The sequence below is a fragment of the Neovison vison genome, chromosome 4 (assembly GCF_020171115.1).
Source record: "Neovison vison isolate M4711 chromosome 4, ASM_NN_V1, whole genome shotgun sequence".
NCBI lineage: Eukaryota > Metazoa > Chordata > Mammalia > Carnivora > Mustelidae > Neogale > Neogale vison.
Genome location: NC_058094.1, coordinates 106,068,897 through 106,081,805, shown reverse-complemented (window position 1 = coordinate 106,081,805; position 12,909 = coordinate 106,068,897). Strand labels below are relative to the sequence as shown.

Sequence of the window (12,909 nt, the reverse complement as noted above, 5' to 3'; positions counted from 1 at the left end):
CAATAATCACTCTCAATGTGAATGGCCTAAATGCACCCATAAAACGGCACAGGGTTGCAGATTGGATAAAACGACAGGACCCATCCATATGCTGTCTACAAGAGACCCATTTTGAACCTAAAGATTCACGCAGACTGAAAGTGAAGGTGTGGAGAAACATCTTTCATGCCAATGGGACTCAAAAGAAGGGTGGGGTAGCGATTCTCATATCAGATAAATTAGACTTCAAACTAAAGACTGTAGTCAGAGATACAGAAGGACACTACATAATCCTTAAAGGGACTATCCACCAAGATGATCTAACAATTGTAAATATCTATGCTCCCAATATGGGAGCAGCCAATTACTTAAGAAAACTGTTAATCAAGATAAAGAGTCATATTGATATGAATACACTAATCGTAGGAGATCTTAACACGCCTCTTTCAGAATTAGACAGATCATCGAAGCAGAAAATCAATAAAGAAACAAGAGCATTGAATGACACATTGGACCAGATGGACCTCATAGATATATACAGAACATTCCACCGTAAAACAGCAGAATACTCATTCTTCTCAAGTGCACACGGAACCTTCTCCAGAATAGACCACATACTGGGTCACAAATCAGGACTCAACCGATACCAAAAGACTGAGATTATTCCCTGCATATTCTCGGATCACAATGCTTTGAAACTGGAGCTCAACCACAAGGAAATGTTCCGAAGGAACTCAAACACCTGGAAGCTAAAGACCACCTTGCTTAAGAATGCTTGGATCAACCAGGAGATCAAAGAAGAACTGAAACAATTCATGGAAACCAATGAGAATGAAGACACTTCGGTCCAAAACCTATGGGATACAGCAAAGGCGGTCCTAAGGGGAAAATATATAGGCATCCAAGCCTTGCTCAAAAAAATTGAAAAATCCAGAACACACCAGCTGTCTCTACACCTTAAAGAACTGGAGGATCAACAACAAATCGAACCATCTCCGCACATAAGAAGGGAAATCTTCAAGATCAGAGCTGAGATCAATGAGGGAGAAACCAGAGATACAGTAGAACGTATCAATGAAACTAGAAGCTGGTTTTTTGAAAGAATCAATAAGATCGATAAGCCACTGGCTACACAAATCCGAAAGAAAAGAGAGAAATCCCAAATTCATAAAATTATGAATGAAAACGGAGAGATCACAACTAACACCAAGGAAGTAGAAACAATAATCAGAAGTTATTACGAACAGTTATATGCCAATAAGCTTAGCAACCTAGATGAAATGGATGCATTCCTGGAAAAATATAAACTACCAACATTGAACTAGGAAGAAATCGACAACCTGAATAGACCGATATCTAATAACGAGATTGAATCAGTGATCAAAAACCTCCCAAAAAACAAGAGCCCAGGACCTGACGGATTCCCTGGGGAATTCTACCAAACCTTCCAAGAAGAAATAACACCTATTCTCCTGAAGCTGTTTCAAAAAACTGAAGCAGAAGGAAAACTTCCAGACTCTTTCTATGAAGCCAGCATTACCCTGATCCCCAAACCAGGCAAGGACCCTACCAAAAAGGAGAATTTCAGACCAATATCACTGATGAATATGGATGCTAAGATTCTCGACAAGATCCTAGCCTACAGGATCCAACAGCACATTAAAAAGATTATTCACCATGATCAGGTGGGATTCATCCCTGGGCTACAAGGATGGTTCAACATTCTCAAATCAATCAATGTGACAGAACAAATCAATAAGAGAAGAGAGAAGAACCACATGGTCCTCTCAATTGGTGCAGAAAAAGCATTTGACAAAATCCAACATCCGTTCCTGATTAAACCCTCCAAAGTATAGGGATAGAGGGATCATTCCTGAACCTCATCAAATCTATCTATGAAAGACCCACAGCAAATACCATCCTCAATGGGAAAAAGCTTGCAGCCTTCCCATTGAGATCAGGAACAAGACAAGGATGCCCACTTTCACCACTCTTGTTCAACATAGTATTAGAAGTCCTAGCAACAGCAATCAGACAACAGAGAGAAATAAAAGGTATCCAAATTGGTAATGAAGAAGTCAAACTCTCTCTCTTCGCAGATGACATGATTCTTTATATGGAAAACCCAAAAGACTCCACCCCCAAACTACTAGAACTCATACAGCAATTCAGCAACGTGGCAGGATACAAAGTCAATGTGCAGAAATCAGTGGCTTTCTTATACACTAACAATGAAAATACAGAAAGGGAAATTAGATAATTGATTCCATTTACTATAGCACCAAGAACCATAAGATACCTTGGAATAAACCTAACTAAAGAGGTAAAGTATCTGTACTTGAGGAACTATAGAACACTCATGAAAGAAATTGAAGAAGACACAAAAAGATGGAAGACCATTCCATGCTCTTGGATCAGAAGAATAAACATTGTTAAAATGTCTATACTGCCTAGAGCAATCTATACTTTTAATGCCATTCCGATCAAAATTCCACCAGCATTCTTCAAAGAGCTGGAGCAAATAATCCTAAAATTTGTATGGAATCAGAAGAGACCCCGAATCGCTAAGGAAATGTTGAAAAAACAAAAATAAAAAAAAAAAGAAAAAACAAAAATAAAGCTGGCGGCATCACCTTACCTGATTTCAAGCTTTATTACAAAGCTGTGATCACCAAGACAGCATGGTACTGGCATAAAAACAGACACATAGACCAGTGGAACAGAGTAGAGAGCCCTGATATGGACCCTCAACTCTATGGTCAATTAATCTTTGACAAAACAGGAAAAAATATACAGTGGAAAAAAGACAGTCACTTCAATAAATGGTGCTGGGAAAACTGGACAGCTATATGTAGAAGAATGAAACTCGACCATTCTCTTACACCGTACACAAAGATCAACTCAAAATGGATAAAAGACCTCAATGTGAGACAGGAATCCATCAGAATCTTAGAGGATAACATAGGCAGTAATCTCTTTGATATCAGCCACAGCAACTTCTTTCAAGATACGTCTCCAAAGGCAAAGGAAACAAAAGCGAAAATAAACTTCTGGGACTTCATCAAAATCAAAAGCTTCTGCACAGCAAAGGAAACAGTAAAAAAAAAAAACAAAGAGGCAACCCACGGAATGGGAGAAGATATTTGCAAATGACAGTACAGACAAAAGGTTGATATCCGGGATCTATAATGAACTCCTCAAACTCAACACACACGAAACAGGCAAACACATCAAAAAATGGGCAGAAGATATGAACAGACACTTCTCCAATCAAGACATACGAATGGCTATCAGACACATGAAAAAATGCTCATCATCATTAGCCCTCAGGGAGATTCAAATTAAAACCACATTGAGATATCACCTTACACAAGTTAGAATGGCCAAAATTAACAAAACAGGAAACAACATGTGTTGGAGAGGATGTGGAGAAAGGGGAGCCCTCTTACACTGTTGGTAGGAATGCAAGTTGGTGCAGCCTCTTTGGAGAACAGTGTGGAGATTCCTCAAGAAATTAAAAATAGAGCTTCCCTACGACCCTGCAATTGCACTCCTGGGTATTTACCCCGAAGATACAGATGTGAAAAGAAGGGCCATCTGTACCCCAATGTTTATAGCAGCAATGACCACAGTCGCCAAACTATGGAAAGAACCAAGATGCCCTTCAACGGATGAATGGATAAGGAAGATGTGGTCCATATACACTATGGAGTATTATGCCTCCATCAGAAAGGATGAATACCCAACTTTTGTAGCAACATGGACGGGACTGGAAGAGATTATGCTGAGTGAAATAAGTCAAGCAGAGAGAGTCAATTATCATATGGTTTCACTTATTTGTGGAGCATAACAAATAGCATGGAGGACAAGGGGCGTTAGAGAGGAGTAGGGAATTTGGGTAAATTGGAAGGGGAGGTGAACCATGAGAGACTATGGACTCTGAAAAACAGTCTGAGGGGTTTGAAGTGGCAGGGGGGTGGGATGTTGGGGTACCAGGTGGTGGGTAGTATAGCGGGAACGGCTTGCATGGAGCACTGGGTGTGGTGAAAAAATAATGAATACTTTTTCTGAAAATAAATAAATTGGAAAAAAATCCACACAGAACCTTTGACTCCCCAAAAACTAGATTCCTAATAGGGTACACTGACCTGAAGCCTTAACAGTAACATAAATAGTCAACAGACAGTTTACGTTATTTGTATTGTGTACTGCATTCTGACAAAGTAAGCTAGAGAAAAGAAAATGTTAAAATCCTAAAGCACTGTCCTATATTTATATAAAAAAAAAATCCCATGTATAAGAGAGCCCACACGGTTCAAACCCACGTTGTTCGAGGGTTGACGGTCCTCTGGTAAGACTGTCCCATGCACTGCACAGCAGTGTCTCTGGGGTTGCCACGCTGTTTGTGACATCACTGGTGCTCACCTGCGTGGTAACGAAAAGTCTGTACCTTTCAACCACGGCCGTCTGATTCTTTCTCCCCTCACCCCCCCTCCCTCCACTAACCACAAATTTGATCTCTTTTTCTAGGAGTCTGGTGGGTGAGGTTTGTGTTGCTGGTTTTAGATTCCACGTATAAATGAGACCATACGATGTGTCTCTGACTTACTTCACTTAGCATAATGCCTTCAAGGCCCGTCCACATCATGGATAGCAGGGTGTCGTGGCTCATGGCCATCTGGCACAAAACAGAAGACAGCACCCAGAGAAGCACCAGGTGGCTTCATTCAGCACGACAGCCACGGCTCTCCGCAAGATGTTCTTCTCACAACAGCCCCTCCAGACCCAGTCCACACCCCTCTCTGGAATCTGAACTTCCCTGGCACAATCCATGGCCATCCCACGTGGCCCAGTGCCCACCCACAGCCATCCTGTGTGGCCCAGTGCCCGTCCACGGCCATCCCACGTGGCCCGGTGCCCCTTACCAGCAGGCAGGTCCCCATCCACTAGGACACCAGCACGTCCACCTTCTCCGGCAGCACCACATCCTCCACCTTCTGCTGGAACACAGTGATGATGTCGGCCAAGCCATTCTGCATGACCAGCTGCCCTGTGTGCTGAGCCATCTCACAGGCCTCCACCGTGTATACCTGCATGTCACAGAAGGGCCATCAGCAAGAGTCCCACCCACAAAGCAGCCTGGCATTCACTCTCCCTGGGCCCAAGGCTCCAGCCATGCCAAAGGCAGCCTCAAAGAAAACAGTGACAGAAGGAAAGGAGTGTGCTGGATAGCAGGGACAGACCTCCAACGGCTGAGCTCTGACAAGGGAGCTACCTCCCATCTTAACTCCACCTTCTGCCTAAAACAGATGGGGACTGCCGGTGGACAGAAGAGTCTGCATGCACACCGGGTACCCGTCACACAGGCCCTGTGGGTCAGACCCAGTGGCTCAGCTCCCATACACACAGCCACGTACCCCAGAGTTTCCCACACTGGCCTGAGAATGATCGGACTTTAAGGGTACCAGTGGCTGAGACAGCTTCAAGCCCAGGTTGTCACTGGAAGGTCCTGAGTGTTACGTCTTGGTTCTGATAGCATCTGAACTCCAGTGATCACTGTCCTGCAGTTTCCTGTATAAACTAGAATTTCACCCACCTGTGTCAGGGGCATTTCAGAGGCTTCAGCTCTGGAGCCTCACACATGCTTTGCAGGGAAGAGGAGAAAGGACCCCAGCAAGCATCATGGAGAGTGGTCTGTCCTGTCCCTGCCAGGTGGTCCTTGCTTGGTGCAGGGATAACAACACATGGACAGTGACCTACACAAGCGGCCCTGCCCCAGCACACAGACACATGTTCCTCTAGCTGATAAGCAGGTTACAAAAAACATCTGACTGCACGCAACTCCGATATTCTCTGCTCTGTCCTACTCTACTTGGTGCCGCTGGTGACTCAGCAGGCCGAGGTCATGGCCGCCGACAGGCTCAGCCCACAAGAACACATATTGCCCATTTCACCAACATGATGCTTTTGCATGTGAATAACACGTCCCCAGACTCAGCTCGAAGGTGCTGAAGGAGAGCTGTTTCTTACTCACAGCTTTAGGCTGCACATAGTGGGCACAAAAGAGGCTGATTATCCCAGTTCCGCAGCCGATGTCAAGAATCACTTTATCTTTCAGGGATTCTTTATTTTGCAGGATAACACTGTGGTATTCAGTTGTCTGTGGCTGGTCTGCCAACATTTCCAAGTGAAGTTTCTAGAGGAAATACACATTAGGAATCACTGCCTGTAATATGAACACTGCTGAGCTCTGGTTTAAAAAGGAAGATCAGAGTCTGAGCTAATAATCCCCTTGAGCCCACTACACCATGCCAAAAAATACGAGCAACAAAGAAAAAAAAAAAAACACAAAACCCGAAGACCTAAATATGCTGGCATATAAAAACACAACAGTGAAGAAATGAAATGTAATTTTCTGGAATCCTTCCAGTTCAGTGTGATGCTACCTACGGCTTCACCCTGTACCTCCCCAAGAGCCAGGTGAACACACAGGCGGGTAGACCACTCAGGAAGTGGAGCAGATACTGCCCTCCTGACCACTGTTCCCACTGGAGAGAGGAGGAACCACCAAATTCCCCACCAGTTACCACTTGGCCAGGTATCCACCAAGAGAGATGCCAGAGGAGGTGCACTGGCCCCTCATAAAACTACAGCTCTGGATGGAACTGATGACCCCACAGGGGTGAGCTCAAGGTCTCCAGCCATGTCCAGAGGGAGGAAAACATATGAAATCCAAGATAACATAACACCCCATGGGAATCACACCAATCCCCAGAGAAAAAGAGAAAGGGTTCTCCAAATGGTTCATGAAGCCATGGGTGGAAGTCAGAGCCCTGAAAGGCTGCACCCACAACACTGGCCTCCACGCCCCACTCTCAGGTCTCGAGCTGCAGAATACCCAGTGTACACAAAGTGTGGCTGCGAGGCAGACACTGAAGCTACCTAGACCTCATCAGCACAGATGAAAAGTCTGCACAGGGCCTTCACGAGCCCACTGTGGCTCCTCACAAGGACACTCAGCTTAGAAACAAAAGACTGAGGGTCCGAGGGGACACAATCAGGACTCAGTCATCCCACCTGAGTAGTCCACCTTGACAGAAAGTCAGAACTAGGTGGCTAAGGTGTACATATAAGTTGACAAAAAGAAAAAGAAAAATGAGCAAATTATTTGAAAGTTTACCAAAAGAAAAGAAGAAATAGAAAAGGCCAACAAAATATAAAAGATGACCAATCTGACTTTAAAAATGGAAATCAAAATCATGAAATACCATGTTTCACCTTTAAGAGGAGAGATCTGTATTTACTTTAGCAACGTGTGGTTGGGAAACAAGGATTCATCTACACTGGTGGTATACAGTTGCCAATCTTTCTGGAGGGGAAACTGACAAAACCCGCCAAAGTGAAAAAACACATACTCCCTACAAATTTACCCAAGAGAAATTCTAGCAGAAGTTTAGCAAGATTTCTATAAGAGAAAACCCATTAGAGCAATGCTTGTCATGGGGCAAAGCTGTTAAACAAGCAAACCACCAATAGGGTCCTTTTAAAATCAATAAGACACTGTTGATAGTCTGAAAGCTCTACGGATGTCTGAGTGGCTCAGTTAGGCATCTGCCTTCAGCTCAGATCATGATCCCAGCATCCTAGGATCGAGTACCACATCTGGCTCCCTGCCCCGTGGGAGTATGCTTCTTCCTCTGTCCGCTGCTTTCCCTGCTTGTGCGCTCTCTCTCTTCCTGACAAATCAGTAAGTAAATAAAGTCTTTCAGAAAAAAATGTCTGAAAGCTCTAATCGTATACATACATCAAGGGGTTTTCCTTTACTGTAACACGTTGAACCATGAAATGGGACACACCTACCAAAAACCTACGTGAGAAAGGGCCCTGCAGCTTGTGGGTTACACAGTGAACACTCATGCAATGACAGCAGAAGGCTGCTGGCACCCCACACCAGCCCAGCCCGGCCCTGCAGCCAGGAAAGCCAGTCTCACCGAGGGCGGAGAGGGATGCCGCAAGGGCTGGGCCAACTCAGCGCTACCCACTACAGGTCCACCATGGCGGACTCTGAAAGGTAGCAGCTTTACTATCCCCGAGGTGGAAGATCTTCTCCTGGCCTATCAACAGTCCAACCAATGAGAAACTGCTGCACTCGGCCAATGAAAAGCCGCTGCCGCCCTCGAGAGGGCGCTCCTTCCACAAAGCCCTGCCCACTCCCCCTTCCTTACGAAAAGCCTTCTGGCCTTGGTTCTCCAGACCGGCCTGCAGTTCCCCACGGGGTGCTTGCCCTGCCCTGCGGTTCCTTCGCTCCTCCCAAAGAAACCCACTTTGCTGGTATGGCCGTTATTTTTAAGGCTGCCACCACAAGACACCCTGGCAACAGGAACCACCATCCTGACTCCCAGAAAACCAGCTCCCTGGTCGCTTCCCTTCATAAACATCTTCCAACACTGCTTTTTAACTTTACATAACTGAATCGAAAGTTATTCTTTCATGTCTTGCTTCTTTCACCCAACATCCTGTCTGTGATGTTTATTATGCATGCATCAGTTTTTGTCTAGCTTTAAGATGTAAACAGGGGCTGCCTGGACCATACAGATATGGGTCTTTGTCCTAAGTGGGAAAAAACTCCAAAAAACTAATAAGCTAGTTATTTAGAGGTATTATTGTTGGCTTGTGTAACATTTTTGTATTTTATTTTTAAAATAAAATGTGCTACTATATTTTAAATGTTGAGGAAAGTCCATCATCTCATTGCTCAGGTAACATCTCTAAATCACCATGGGCCACTCCAGCACACCACCTGCTTTTGTAGGGTCTTCCAGCTAAGAATGGCTTTCACATTTTTTAATTGGTTAGGGTTAGGGTTTGATCATTTCCTCATGGTCTTATGGCCACTCACGCACCACGATGGCAGAGCTGAGGAGCCACACGCCCTGCTGAGCCAAAGAAAATGTCTGTGAACCCTGCGCTAAGCCACGAAGAGGAGCAGCCCAGCTGAAGCTAACTCGAAAGCTGAGGCAGGAAACCGCCACCTCCATGGCCCCAGTCGTACCAGCATTCCATAGCTGTTGAAGTACTCCTCGTCCTGCCACGTGTCCTCAGGGTAACAATCCTCCAGGTGCTTCCCGAGGTGGTTTGCAAGTATGTACCCACAGTAGCCCGCATGCTTGCCCCACCACCAATCAGCAGTTATCTGCCTCAGGATGAGAATTTTTTCTCCTCTCAAAAAGCTGAGCTGGAAAAAAAAAAACATATAAAGAAGTCAGAATTCAAGAAAATTCAAGAAAAACCTGTAGTTGGTATTTCAGTAGTGGCTCAGTGATAAGCCCCCCATCACAGGCCCAAATCAGCTATTTCAAAAAAGACTCAATGGGTAATTACACAAACTCACAACTTCTGAAAATGATACCAACATTGAGAGACTTTTGTGGAACATCTACCTGAAAGAAAGCACAGCTTAACTGATATTTTTTTAAAGGAAAGATTAAACATTTTTGAACAACTTAAGACAGAATTTCTCTATCGCCTCTTCACTATAACTTGGCTATGTGGCAGCTGATTCACTTACTGGAGTATAAAAAACTACACTCAAGTCAGTATCTGTTTTAAAGACTTATTTATTTGAGAGAGAGAGAGTGGGAGTGGGAAAAAGGCCAGAGGGTGTGAGAAAGAGGACCTACAGCAGACTCCCCACTGAGCACTGAGCTTGGAGCCCAGTGCTGAATTTGACCTCACAACCCTGAGATCATGACCTGAGCTTAAATCAAGAGGCGGATGCTTAACCATCTGAGCCACCATCCTCAAGTCAGTATTTTTATTTTATAGCCTTAATGTTTATTAACTAGAATAGGTTCTAAATCAAGGTTTCTAAAAAGTAACTGCAACAGGTGCTTCCATTCCCCATTCCTCACCCAGATATCTTTTACCTAAGGCTTTGCATCAGAATCTGTTAGGCTGGGAGAAGAAGGGTCTCTCACAGGTCTCATTTGGCTCTAAACATCTGAATACTTCTTTACTTAAACTTTGGTATAACTTCTTCAAAATTCTTATCTGATTCTGTCATCTAGCATGCCATTTAGCCAAATCCATAAAACATGGCCCGAATGCCCGAGGCCCCTGCCTGTAAGCAAGTGTGTAGGGTTACCTGCATCTGGTCAGCGCAGAATAGTCTGCAATGGCTATGGACTCTTCTGGCTGCACACCCTCCTGGAGCTGTTCCCGGTCACCACACTCCACGTGACCTCCCTCCTGCACAAAGCCAAGGGAAGAACAGAGGATGATTGTGGGGCTTCTCTCCATTTCCATCCTAATAAGCTGTAGCCTTTGGTTATCAGGAAGGTTTCAAATGAAGATCCACGTGACCATGGTTAATCACACAATTTGAGTCATCTTCACCAGCAGGATCGAGGGATCTCACCCTTACTCCACCTCTCCTTTTCGTCTCTAGTACAAAATTAATTGCATCATAAGAATGACATCAAATAAGTAAGAAAAAGGCACTTTTAGTGTCTTCTTGGTAACTGACGCTGATCACCAGCAACTCCTTCTGAAAGCGGTGACTGGCCCCAAGAGAAAGAAGACCTGCTTCTAGGCCTCATGCTCTCTGGACCTCTTCAGACTGGAGGACAGAACTGGGCATACTTCCAGAAGGTTCCAGTGACCAGGCCCAACCCTCATGACCTGACTTGGACTGCAAGACTGCTCATATAGACTGCTCAGGACCCAAAAGGGGAGCCTGAGACCACACACTGCCCAGTTTCTACTTTCTGTCAGAAGAGGCTTGTCTGGAAGATGTCCAGTGGAGGTGGCAGAACATCCAAGCCAGTGTTCCAGTTCAATGCAGCAACTCCGTCCCAATATTTGCATTTTTAAAGAAGTTTCCTAAACCTACACATAATTCATGTTCTTTGGAAAACAAGTGAAGCACAAGTGTACATAGAGGAAAATTAAAACCGTATGTAATCTCACTCACTGGTCAGAAATAATGATGCTTAACAAGTTAACATTTATATTTTTTCAGGCTTTTTTTCCCCAATATTTTCTTTATTTGCTGTCATAGAGAGAGAGAGAGAGTACAAGCAGGAGGAGGGGAGGGAAGAGCATGCAGAGGGGAAGCAGCCTCCCAATCGAGCAAGGAGCCCAACACAGGACTCAGTCCCGAAACCTGGAATCATGACCTGAGCCGAAGGCAAACACTTAATGGAGTCACCCAGGAATCACGCGGGCTTTATTTTTAAGATTTATTTATTTTGAGAGTGAGAAAGAGCATTCCTGTGTGGGAGAGGGGCCGGCGAGGGAGCGAGAGAATTTCAAGCCAATTTCCTGTTGAGCACAAGCCTGACGCAGGGCTCGACCTCACGACCCTGAGGTCATGACCTGAGCCCAAACCAAGAGTTGGACGTTCAACTGACTGAGCCACCAAGGCATCCCCAGGCCTCTTTTTAAATGTACATGCAGCATGTGCATACAGGGTGTTTACTGGGATCATGAAATTCTGCCTTGTGATATGTGTCCCACTTATTAAATTCTTTTTTTTATTAAGTTCAATTTACCAACATGCAGTACATCATTAGTAGTTTTCAGTGTAACATCTAATGATTCATTAGTTGCGTGTAACACTCACTTATTATATTCCTAACATTTTTCCTCCTTGTTAAATTATTTCTAAATACCGCTTCCTAAAATTTGGTAATATTCTGTGAATTATCATAACTAATTTAACTGATTTTCTGGTTTGGTACCCTTAAACTATTTCCAGTTTATAATTTTACAAATTATGTTAGGATGAACTTTTTTTTTAAAGATTTTTATTTACTTATTTGACAGAGGGAGATCACAAGTAGGCAGAGAGGCAGGCAGAGAGAGAGAGAGAGAGGGAAGCAGGCTCCCCATTGAGTAGAGAGCCCGATGCGGGACTTGATCCCAGGACCCTGAGATCATGACCTGAGCCAAAGACAGAGGCTTAAACCATTGAGCCACCCAGGCGCCCCTAAGACGAACTTTCTTAAAAAATATTTTTTCTCTTATGACAATTTTCTTAAGATAAACTTCAGAGTGGGAAATGGCAGATTAAGATGCTATGTATTTACATGCATGCACACACTCACACACATGCACAGTTGTTCTTTTGACACTGTTTTTTGAGAACAATGTGACACATTTTTTTGCCTTTTTTACTAACATAATACCTTGTGAGAAATTTCCCAATTCTTAGAACCCTAACTTACAAATTTAAACAACTGTATAATATTCCGCAGTAAGAATTCTTCCTGATTCCTCAGTCATCCTTGGCTAATGGACGTTCTCCTGGTGTCCAGCTCTCTACCATGGTGCGGCCACAACATTCATACACATTTACCCTCGTGTGACAACATTTTATTTCTAGGAAACAGATGACCGAGGCTGGACCATAAACTTTTCATTCATGCATTTGCGAGACTATTCCGTAGAGTGTGCGGCGCCCACACGTCTCCAGTGAAGTGGACAGCACCCACCCTCCGGCGACTACTCATGGCAATGGGTGCCATCGTTGTCTTTAATTTTTGTCGGAGTGACAGGTGTAGAGACACCAGAAAAAGCAAATATGTGGGGAAACAAGACTATTTCTCATACTCCGTAAGAAAGATTTTTTTTTAAAAAGATTTTTATTATTTATTTATTTGTCAGACAGAGATCACAAGTAGACAGAGAGGCAGGCAGAGAGAAAGAGGAGGAAGCAGGCTCCCCGCCAAGCAGAGAGCCCTATGCGGGGCTCAATCCCAGGACCCTGGGATCATGACCTGAGCTGAAGGCAGAGGCTTTAACCCATTGAGACACCCAGGTGCCCCAAGAAAGACTTTTTTTTTTAAGATTTTATTTATTTATTTGACAGACAGAGATCACAAGTAGGCAGAGAAGCAGGCAGAGGGAGAGGAGGAAGCAGGCTCCCTG

General features: G+C 44.3%; 1 pseudogene; it reads right to left on the bottom strand.

Annotated features, from left to right (window-relative positions):
• Positions 1 to 4,294: 4,294 nt before the first annotated feature.
• On the bottom strand, positions 4,295 to 12,506 carry LOC122905369 (annotated as a pseudogene).
• Positions 12,507 to 12,909: the final 403 nt, after the last annotated feature.